The sequence below is a fragment of the Parasteatoda tepidariorum genome, chromosome 5, assembly GCF_982258835.1.
Source record: "Parasteatoda tepidariorum strain Cologne lab strain chromosome 5, Ptep-v5.0, whole genome shotgun sequence".
NCBI lineage: Eukaryota > Metazoa > Arthropoda > Arachnida > Araneae > Theridiidae > Parasteatoda > Parasteatoda tepidariorum.
This window is the reverse complement of record NC_141759.1, coordinates 21,951,529-21,963,713: the sequence shown is the minus strand read 5'-3', so window position 1 is coordinate 21,963,713 and position 12,185 is coordinate 21,951,529. Positions and strand designations below refer to the sequence as shown.

Genomic DNA, 12,185 nt, shown 5'->3' with positions numbered 1-12,185 from the left:
AGAAAACAAGTTGACAACCATTCGCTTTCGCTTTATTTAAAAAGAACTGGGCACCTGGGCCGCTCAGCGGCCCCTATCCCATACATCGTGACATATATACATTGTGTTTAAAAACATTTTGAAATTTTGCTACATTGTGGTGGCATTGACAACCATGATAGTAACGCGTATTGTTATATGTGCTTAATTTCTGTAAGAATAGTGGTGATCAAAATCATTTAAAATTTAAAATTATAAAACAAAAAATAGTATATATTTACTACCACTTTAATTATGAAAATAAAATCTTTCGGAAAATCCGGAAGAGTTGACAGGTATGCATTTGTTTCGATCCCTTCAAAACCATTTGAATGGTAAAACTTTCGCTTCCGATCAGGCTACTAAAAATGAGTTGGACCAGTTCTTCGCTTCTTAAAACCAAGGTTTCCTGGAACGTGGAATTTGTCAACTTACCGAAAGGAGGCAAAAGGTCATCCAACAGAATGGTCAATATATCATTGATTAATGTTTGATGTTAATATAAAAAAAACTTCACTTTGAAAAACATGAATAGCAATCATAATCAATTAGAAATGATGCGTTTCTGAGCAGACAGTCAAATTAAGAGTATGCGGCAACGTGTTAACCTGCTAGTGCCCAGCGTTATATTTATAGAACAGTTTCCTTTTTCAAAAACATATTGTGGTTGTGTAAACAATTGTTTCAATTTTGTCTTTTATCTGGAAAATTAAAAGATTCCCTTCCACCATAATTTATTAGTGGTTTAAGTTTCTATCACTATATCTAGAACTATAAGGTGCAGGGATATTTCGAAATGAAATGGCAACAAACAGCTGATATTAGCCATTTAGGTGAATAACATACCACTTTAGGTGAATACCACTTTTTTCATGAAGCCACTTTTGCAAAGTCGGGATAAAACGGGTTAATATAGTTAAACAATGTTTTTAAATTACACAAATATATTTCTTTAAATTATTTTCTCATCTTATATTTATTTTCAACTACGTTATTTCTTTTTATAGGCAAGAGATGGCTTAACGCAACTCATAAATGTAAGTATTTAATGCTCTTTTGATAACTATTTTCTTTGTTATTGTAAGGCCTCACTAGATCCGTAACTTAACTGTTATGCGGTCAACGGTTACATTTAAGTCATCACCTCCTACATCAAGAAGCCTCCACACGGTCTTTTATAAGTAATCCACGAAGACTGTTTAAAAAGTGAACCAGTTGTGCGCATGAACCCAAAACCTTTTCTAAAAGTAATTGAGAGAAATTTATCTTATATATTTGAGAATTGAATCTGTAGTGGTTGACCAGTGAATAAGGCAAACCAGTAATATTCATAAATAAAATTAATTTTTAGTCATATATTTACTACCACTTTCTTAATCTAACTATATTCCGTATTAAATGACTCGTTCAGTAAGCGAATATCCCTCACAGTGCTCTGATCGGACCACCTATGAAAAACCGTGTGGAGGCTTTCAGTTATAGGAGGCGTTGTTTAAGTTCAGCCTTGGTTATTGTAAACAAGACAATATACCATCGCCACCATTCATGAAATTAAATATAAGAATATTAAAAATTGTATATTTACAAACAAATTTCGGAAAGAAATTGTAAATTTTAAGGTCTACCCCAAACATATCAATAAAATGTACATTTCTTTTTTGGTTTTTCAGCATTTTACGAGATGGCAAGAAAGATATTTCTGAGTTATAAGATTCAGCATGCATCTTTTTGATGATTGTTGAAAAACGTTTTGTGCTATCTCTAAAAGATTAGAGACACTTCCTTTTTTTCTGTTTACCTTTATCTATTCTCCCTTGAAAGGTCTTTAATTCTCAATAAGACAAGAACAGTTGGTATCGATATCAATAATCAGGTCGATTATAATAAGTTTAATTATTTCTATTTGAAACCTTTACTTACTGTCCGGAATAGTCCGTAAAAACACTTGCAATTGATAATTTTCAAAATGGCGTCCAGAATTGGGTTAAAATGCATTTTGCCATAAAAATTGTTTACATTATATAAAATAATTTTTAACAAACTGTTCCAATATAACTCCCCCTATATTTAATTAAGATATTTAACGCTTAGTTATTCGCAATTAATCTGGAATAGTAATAAAATTGAAAATCCCAATAAAGCGGAGAATATCTAGAGCTTAGTATAATAATTCGTTTAATATAATAATAGCTTTAATATAATATTAAATGTATAATGATTGTAATATTTAATGTTATAGCTTTATAAATGTATAATGATAAAATATAGTTGAACCCCTCTTTTGACACCATTTTGGAAATCTCCCATTTGGTGTATTTTTACGGACTGTCCCCGAGATTTCTAAGTTAACGTTACAAATCAAAATAACTAAACAAAAAAATTTATAAATATTTTAAAATAGAAAAGAAATTTACCTACTTATTTTGCCAGTAGATTCTTTTTAAATTAAAAGCAAATAAATAATTATTAAAAAAACTACTAATCAAAATAATTGAACAAGCAAATAAATAAATAAAATAAATCAAAATGAATTTCATCTCCAATGGTGGAGTTTTTCTCGTAAAGGAAAACCTTTTTCATAGAGCTATATATATATATATATATATATATATATATATATATATATATATATATATATATATATATATATATATATATATATATATATATATATATATATATATATATATATATGTGTGTGTGTGTGTGTGTGTGTGTGTGTGTGTGTGTGTGTGTGTGTGTGTGTGTGTGCGTGTGTGTAAAATGATGCAGTCGGACCGAGCAGGGAAACAGACACAGGATTTTAATGAAATCAGATGTATTTTATTTAGATCATGTTCTCATGGAGGACCAGCGAAAAGTGATGTTAACTCCATTCAGGATCAGTCTTTCTGGTAGGGAAAATCCTGCATATGATCCGAAAATGTCTCTATTTAGAGAATAAAGGGAAATCTTAGAAATTACTATTGGTTAATGAGCTGGCTCGAGTGATTCCCACGGCTTAAAAGGGAAAAAAGATCTTTATTTAAATCTATGCATAGTTGGGCCAAAAATAGATTTGGAAACAGGATGTAGCTTTTAAAAGTGTGAGAAAGTATTTCGATTTGAGTAATTAATTAGGATAACATAAAAAGATCAATTGAAACTTTTTATGTTACATCCCCCCTCGCCAAAAATGTTTACTTACAAACCAAAAATTTTAAAAATTATCTATTTGCAAAATCTTCCCTATGGTAGAAGTACAATTAAAATTTAAAAAAATCAAGTTTGTAATGTTAACATTATATGAAAGTAAAATGAATTATAAAACATTTACATATGTTCTCATGGTAAAAATTTTAACACAATCAAAAATCTGTAGTAGCATTTTCAAAAGTATTTTGTAAAAAGATCACATTTCAGTTTTTTCACTATAAGAAGTATTCTTCATAATAACACAATTTAAGTTAACTCTTCAATCATGATAAAAAACATTTAGAAACATTTTTAAAAATGAGTAAGTTAAAATGTAAAACACAAAATGCAAAAAACAGTTTTACAGGATAAATTTCAATCTGAAATTAGATTTGAGTATTGTTTACCTTGTTTGAAAACAAAATAAAAAATGACACAGTAGTTGTTATTCTGAAGTCCAACACTTCAGAATTGTCTTCATTTCACTTTATTTATTATTTACCTTACATATTTAACACTTTAATAGCAAACTATCCGAAAAAAAGTTTTTTTTTTCTTTATGTCCAAAATTTGCCTTTTGTAACATTTTTTCTTTCCTTTTTCTCTCTTATTCTTCTGTCTACTTTCCATATTTATTTATACTTTTTCTTTATTGGTATTTTTATTGCAATTATTAACCCGGATTTCAGGAAATATGTAAAGACAAATTGCTTTTATAATCAGAAAAGGTGATCAGTCTTCTCAGATTTTGCATTACAACCTGTCTAACACAATCGCTAATTGAAATTCAAAACAAACTTTCAATTTTAATATGGTATTAAGGTAAATCAGTTTTTCATTTCTGACTAATCTAGTTATTTTCCTTATTTTTAATCTGAAGTGCAAGTTTGGTTAATTTGCAAATCACCTTTAATTTCTTTCTTTTTTCTTAATTATTTATATCTTTCTTTCTTTTTTTTGGACATAATTTTTTTCTTCAAAAATTTTAGTTCGGGCATTTTTTAAAGTAATTTTTGTGCAGAGATCTTAATTGATAATTTAATTTGTCCCAATTCTTAGGGAATTCAAATATTTTCATTTTTATTTTAAACGTGTTTTTGTATTTTTTTGTGTATTTGGTTACTAAATTTTTCAATTTGTGTTTGATCATTTTCCTATCTGTATGCTGGAATTAAAGTTCAGAAATAAAGAAACGATTTGTTTATGGAAATTACTGAGCTAGAACAGAGCTATGAACTAATTATCAACGTTGGACTAAAGCATTAATGTCTGGTTGTACTTCAATTTAAATTCTAACAACAAGTATTTTATTCATTTTTCTAAACTATTTGCATTAGTTTTAACATTTCTTTATTTAATTTTAGCCACACCGTAATTGCATTCATATATTAAAATTTAATTTCAATAATTATTGCAGTTGCATTACGAAGAGAAAAAAATTTAAATGGCATTCAAATAATCGAATTTCAATAATTAAATACAACATTTAGAAGGAAGAAAAATAAATTTAAATATATGAATAGCACATATTTTACTTTTTTAAACACCATAATAAAATAAAAATTTAAATTTCTCTTCTAAAATTAATATAATACACACTGTGATACATAATGCAATAAAAAGAGTGATTCCTTAAATAATTAAAATTGTAATCATACTGAATCTAAAGTGAAAAAAAAATGTATGATGGTAACACTAAATTTTAATATTATTTAATTTAAACAAATAATATGGTAAGCCATTGAATAATAATATCAATAAATGGAAATATTATCAAAATATATATCAATAGCCATAAATTTATTTGTTGAAATTTCAAGATATGACCGTGAATGATTAGAAAGCATTCACATTTAAAAATTTCACTTCGAGAATACCATTAAAAAATATAAGAGCACGATTTGTCAAATAAGTATAATTGATATAAAATGTGTAAAATATTAATCCCTCCAAAGAAGATTTTCATAGCACTCATTCATTTTTGTTCACAAGATTTTACTAATAAGCACGATCCACTAAAGTTCACACGCTGAACACAGCTTGTTTTGGCTAACATTAAGTGCCACCAAGATGAACTTCTGGAAATGTAGAATCACTGTCACTTTGAAATAGGCATGAAATCAAAAATATGGAACAGGTCTTTAGAGGCATGAAATTCTCGAAAAGGTGAAGCAAACGAAACATCTTTTTTTTTCTTTCCTAATGTTTTCTCCATAGTTGCTCCATTCCAAGAGTAAACACGACAGTTAGTAAAAAGGGGAATAAACCAATTTTCTTCGTTAAGATGAGTCACAGACTAACGCCGAAAGTGATAAAGAAATTGTGGCAGATTATGCTTTCGATTTCTGGGTAAAACAGGAAAGAGTCGCCAGCCAGGGTCAAGATTTATCCAAATCCAATTAATTTCGCAACATTGGCTATAAACTGCTCGGCATTTTCTTCTAGTTTGAAGTTATGACATTTCGCTGAGAAGTCCAATTTCGATATGTTTGTTAATAGGCTCAAATCTTCCAACATAGTAGAAGTGTGTTCTTTCAGTTAATTTTTTTTTCTTTCTGTTTTGAAGAAGCATTTAATATTATCCTGCGCACATTTCATCAGTTCTTATAATCCTGCCGGCTTGTAAAATGATGCAGTCGGACCGAGCAGGGAAACAGACACAGGATTTTAATAAAATCATATGTATTTTATTTAGATCATGTTCTTATGGAAGACCAGCGAAAAGTTATGTTAACTCCATTCAGGATCAGTCTTTCTGGTAGGGAAAATCCTGCATATGATCCGAAAATGTCTCTATTTAGATAATAAAAGGAAATCTTAGAAATTACTATTGGCTAATGAGCTTGCTCGAGTGATTCCCTCGGCTTAAAAGGGAAAAAAAGATCTTTATTTAAATTTATGCATAGTTGGGCCAAAAATAGCTTTAGAAACAGGATGTAGCTTTTAAAAGTGTGAGAAAGTACTTCGATTTGAATAATTAATTAGGATAACATAAAAAGATCAATTGAAGCTTTTTATGTTACACCCACACACACCCACACACACACACACACATATATATATATATATATATATATATATATATATATATATATATATATATATATATATATATATATATATTCTTTTTTTCAGAATTTAAATATTTGCATTTATATTTTGTTTATGGAAAATACTGAGCTTACATTTAATTTTTTCTTTATCCAGCAAATCAGCAAAGGGGTAAGACAAAATTTATCCTCTTACGAATATCCTAATTGTTCTATTGTGTATGAAAATATTATTTATGTCATTTACATGAAAAAAACAAACGTAATAATTCTAGATCCAATTAACGAATTCTCACTTATTAATACGTATTTTGGATTTTTTATGAAGTAAAACTTACTAATTAAATCAAACAGACGAAATTTTAAATCAGACATTACGTACTTTCTCAGTAAATTTGGGGACGGGATCATATTTTTTACTCCCGGGTCGGAAAAAAGAGTGCAATCTATTAAATATCGTCTAAAAAAAAAAGGCTCAATCTATTAAATATCGTCTCATAAAAAGAGCTCAATCTATTGAATATTGTCTCAAAAAAAGAGCTCAATCTATTAAATATCGTCTCAAAAAAAGAGCTCTATCTATTAAATATCGTCTCAAAAAAAGAGCTCCATCTATTAAATATCGTCTCAAAAAAAGAGCTTAATCTATTAAATATCGTCTCAAAAAAGAGCTCAATCTATTAAATATCGTTTCAAAAAAAGGCTCAATCTATTAAATATCGTCTCAAAAAAAGAGCTCAATCTATTGAATATTGTCTCAAAAAAGTGCTCAATCTATTAAATATCGTCTCAAAGAAAGAGCTCAATCTATTAAATATCGTCTCAAAAAAAGAGCTTAATCTATTAAATATTGTCTCAAAAAAAGAGCTCAATCTATTGAATATCGTCTCAATAGTTCAAGTAAGAAAAATTTTCCTGTATTGCAATTTATGCTATAAATTTTTGAGTACTTCTCCACACCTATGAAGAAATTTAAGCAAATAAAAAAAAATCGTAAAATTTTCAGATCTTGTAATAAAAATTATATCCAAATGAAACTTTGTCTACAAAAATAATTGTCTGAAAATATTTTCTAGTTTTTCATTATTTATTTTTATTATCATTAAAAAAGTTGTGTATTTTAAGAAAAAAATGACAACAAAAGTTACAATTTCATGCTTTTAAATAAAATATCTTTTCAAAATCAGTTAAGTACAATTTGAATTTTTTATTTACATTTGAAATTTAAAATATAATCTATTTACATTTTGAAATTTAAAATATAATCTATTTACATTTTGAAATTTAAAAAATTTATTTTATCCAAAAACGATTAAAAGGAAAAAAATTACTAATTATTTTTAATAATTTTATTTATTAAATGACGGCAGACACATTTCTTTTATTAGTATAAGCTAAATCACTTTAAATGATAAATTTCACAATTTTAATGGGATCCAAGAAATTATATTGGGAAAAGTGTAATAAATGCATTATACAAACTCATTAGATAACTCATTATCTATCCAATGAATTATTACATTCTATATAGGAAATAAAAATTTAAAATAGGTGCAAGGTAAAAAATAAAATAAAAAAAACTTAATACCCTGGATAACTTTTGGTCTAATGATTGGATCTTCTCAATCTATGACTCAATTTCAATACTTCCAAGTGGTACAGACTATATTTTAAGTCACAAATCAGTTACAAAAGCGTGATATGAAAATTTATTTAATGGATGAATTCAGATTTTTGACTCTCATAATATGAGATTAAGAATCTGGAAATTATGATTATAATAATTTCTTCAAGAGAGCCGTCGAAAATTTGGACTCCTTAATGTTTCATTTACTTTTTGCGTACATCGCATATCTCGAGATCATATGAAGCGAATTGAAAACGTTTTTGCACATACTTACAAAATTTGTTTTTCCAAAGATAATTCAACGCAAAAATAATTTTAATGATAATTTAATAATTTTTAACATTTAATTCAATAATTGTACATAAAATTTTGAATTGTAAGGTATATAATGTTTCTGAATCATTTTAAATGTATGTTAATTTATATGTTACCGGCAAAGTTGGAAAAGCCGGCATTGTATATAATCCCGGATGTTTTTAGGCAAAGTATGAAATGCGAGAAGTATTACATACTTTCCTAGGCATTGTATAAAATACCTAGGCATTCTATGGAATGACAAATGCTATTTAGGCAAAGTATGAAAAAAACATACTGATGAGGTTATTATGTAAATAATGTGCATGTTATTGTGAATGACCGAAATCGGTGATTGTTGACATTCACCGGTGAAAGTCGACATTCTCCAGATTTCGGTCATTCACAGTAACATGCATTTCTCAAAAATAAAAATGTTATTCTGAAAAAATACTGAGAGAGCCATTAAAAAACATTTATTCAAAATGTCTAAAGAAAAATAAAAAGTTGTGCAAAACATAATTTATGCCTTTCTTATTAAGGGAAACAAAATTTTCATATAAAAAATAAGAAAATAACCTAATTGTTGCAACATGGCAGGCGTGAATGACGTTTTGAATTTTTCATTTTTGAATGACATTTTGACGAATCGGAGATGTATTTTATACTTTGCCGGTTTCTCATTTGGCATTCTATAGAAAGCCTAGGAAATGTGTGAAATATAAATCGTTTTATACATTGCCATAGATGCCAACTTGCTCCGGACGGTAAATATATATCTTAAAGTGGTAGTTTATCAATTGTGATTTTTGGTTTAATAAATTCAATTTAGTAGATTTTTATCCACCACTATATCTAAATAATTCGTAGGCTTATAGATTTCACCACTTTATAGTAATTTCGTCATGCCATACCCTTTAAAAAGCAAGCAAAAATAGTTAAATATTTGCAAAATTTACTTTGTAGTTACTTACCGTTTTTTTAATTATTTTGGCTTGTCCGGAGCAGTTGGCATCTCTGCATTGCCATCTAGTTTCAGGCATTATATACAATGATTCCAAACTTTGCCGGTAACGTATATAACAAATCACAAAATTTGTACGAAATCTTTCGTATAAATATCGAAAATTCAAATTTTAAATATACTTCTTTTTAAAGACATAGTATTCCTATTTTACTTTCTTTTTTTTTTTGTGCGTAGGAAGAATCTTGGGAGGGGGTTTAGTGATTTGGGGAATCTTGGGGTACTTCGAATTGTGACAGATTGGTTGTTTCTTACAACTTTTAAACTGGACCATTGGAATAATAATGATAATTAGACAAATAAATACCCATTTTGTTTCAATTAATATTAATTTAGAATTATATCTATCTTTTTTATTCACAAATACAATTGTAAAAATCATAATCATAAAATAATAAAAATTATTTTTTCTTTCAAATAGCTTGAGGATGTAGTTGCGGTAAGTTTTTTTTTAAAAAATCTTCTGTAAAGAAAAGTGTTCCCAAGACATGCCTGTACAAATTATATCAGGGAATTTTTTTTTTCTGCTACATATCATTTTTGAACGAATCTTAGATATTTTCTCGCCTTGGCTTTCAGATCTCACACCAGTTTCTCGCTACAGGGTACAATTTACCTCAATTCAATATTATGCTCCGAACTAGGTGTTTTTAATATTCTCTCAAAGTGATTAATAGGTGTCCTCATTTCTCTGCTATCTAGAGAGTAATAGGAAGAGAGCAATAATATATTTGAATTTATGATGTGTCACGTTAGAGTCATTTTCTTTTTGTCTTAAGTGTTATTTTCAGAGAAGAAAAGTGTATAAATGTATGTATATGTATATATCCGGGGGATTTAGGGGATAGAGAGCTCACCCACCAATGAGGTGAACAGGGTTCGTGTCCCAGCGATGGCTGGTTGATTCGCACCCGACTCGTACCGACCACAGTGCTGACGTAAAATATCCTCAGTAGTAGATAGATTATCAGTTAGAGTCTCGTCTTCGTCAGGATAACCATGGGAGGTTTTCGTGGTTTTCGTCTCCATGTAACGCAATTTTGGTTTATTTCCATCAAAAGTCCTCCACGAAGGCAAATTTCGCCCAATACTTGATCCAAGAGTTCTCTTGTCTTCTGAACTCGGTTCAAACAAGGCTGCGTATTTGAAAATTAAGAGTCGTAAACCCAAAATTGGGTTGGCTGTTCAACGACGGTTATAAAATATAAAATAAATATCCTCTTTATAAACTTGCGCATTTACGCAATTAAACTGAAGTTAAAATATCATTTTCACAAAAACTCTGCAACTTTTCCAACAAAAATAATTTCAGATTTTAAATCCCCGTATCTGAATTAAATAAGATCAGTTACTTGTCAAAATGCAACAAAAAAAATTTGTTCCCGGGTGTTATTTTTTTTATTATTTTATTTACATAAAAAAATTGTTTTTTATATTAGTTTATATTTTCTTTGTTTCAGAAAACTGTTTGAAAAGTAAGAAATTTTAGATAATTTGCATTAATTTTAAATGAATTTTTTTTATAGTCGAACTTATCTTAAAATGCTTTTAAAAGTAATGTTTAGAACACTTTTATTAACTAAGACGTTAATTAAGTAGTTGGTCGACTACAGCTACGAACTACTACGTTTTTTGCAAAATATTTTAAGAAAAGTTGACAATTAAAAACTAAACTTTAAAAATTTTTGGCAATTTTCGCCAATTATTAAACAGCTTTCCATCAAGAGAACTACAACGTATGAACGTGACGTTTCATATGAACTTTTGAATAATTTACAGGCAGTGGTGTGGAAAATAGTTTTAAATCAAATTCACAAAACAAGGAATCATTCCTCAAAATATATATTTATCTGCCACTCGAAGAAATTTACCCAAAAAGCGTAGAAATTTGGCAAATCTCTCAGAGTAACGTTTTAACACTTTATAGAAACGCATTGTACATGTGTTAACTATCCGGGAACTAGTACCTAAATCTTATGAAGCATAATCAGTCTTTCTTTAAATATTTTCATTGTAAATAATAATAAAACTGTTTCATGCATCACTCTCGACTTTTCCCTTTGGAATTAAGAAGGGACCGATGGAGCGCGGTATTGCTCCTTTTCAAACTGTTATACATTACATTACTGCTCGAATACGCGAAGATTGTCGGGCTTCCGAGCCGGTGTAAGCATTCGTTCTGCAAGGGATCAGAATTGTGATGGTATCCTCGAGATTTTTCCCGAACAGTCACCCAAAGAATAATTTACAACTCTAAGATGTAGATAAAATATTAAAATGATACTACAACTTTTATGTAGCATAAATTTAAATTATTATAAATTATTTTTCATAAATTAATTTATTATAAATTTAGTTATAAATTTGTTAATGTTAGTAATGTTACACAGGACAGTTAGTTATAAATTAACTGTCCTGTGTATCACTCTCGACTTAACGTTTATTGAATTAGATTTGTCAGACTGGCTGCGATTTATCTAAAGGGTAAAAATATTTAAGTTGCTCTCACCCAGTCGCAGAATAATTAATTATTCAATTGATTTCAAACTGTCAGCTGCAATGAGGAAAAAAGAAAACACCATCTTGATCAGATGATAAGCTGATGGAAAAATTCCGCTCCTTGCAAATATTGCCATTATATCATAAGGATTGAAAAATCTTCAGTATTTTTTAATTTCATTATGGCCATATTTTTTTCCTCACAAAAATCATCATTTCATAGGGATCTAGGCAGGTTGAAAGGTCTTATATATATAAACTCATGTTTGTGAAAATTGCAACACCATGAAGACTCACGCGAGTGAGCTGAAATTTTCAGGAAATGCAAAGTAGAGCATAATATGCAAATGATTATAATTTCACCCCTGTAGCGCATGCGTATGCTGAGCTGCCCCCTCTGAACGGCGGATGGATCCGAATAAATAGGCGGCTGTAGCGAGGCGTGTATGGTTATCGGTGGTTATCTGCTAGTAGTAAACGTTAGCTCAGGCGCTACTTA

General features: G+C 28.8%; 1 long non-coding RNA gene across 1 annotated transcript in view; it reads left to right on the top strand.

Annotated features, from left to right (window-relative positions):
• The window catches only part of LOC107456106 (uncharacterized), a 28,959-nt gene extending 17,213 nt beyond the window's left edge, over positions 1–11,746 (top strand). Inside the window, exons 3-5 of the long non-coding RNA XR_015433640.1 lie at positions 1,026–1,055; positions 6,400–6,414; positions 9,609–11,746. This is a non-coding gene — a long non-coding RNA (uncharacterized LOC107456106). The remainder of the gene's footprint in view (positions 1–1,025; positions 1,056–6,399; positions 6,415–9,608) is intronic.
• Positions 11,747–12,185: the final 439 nt, after the last annotated feature.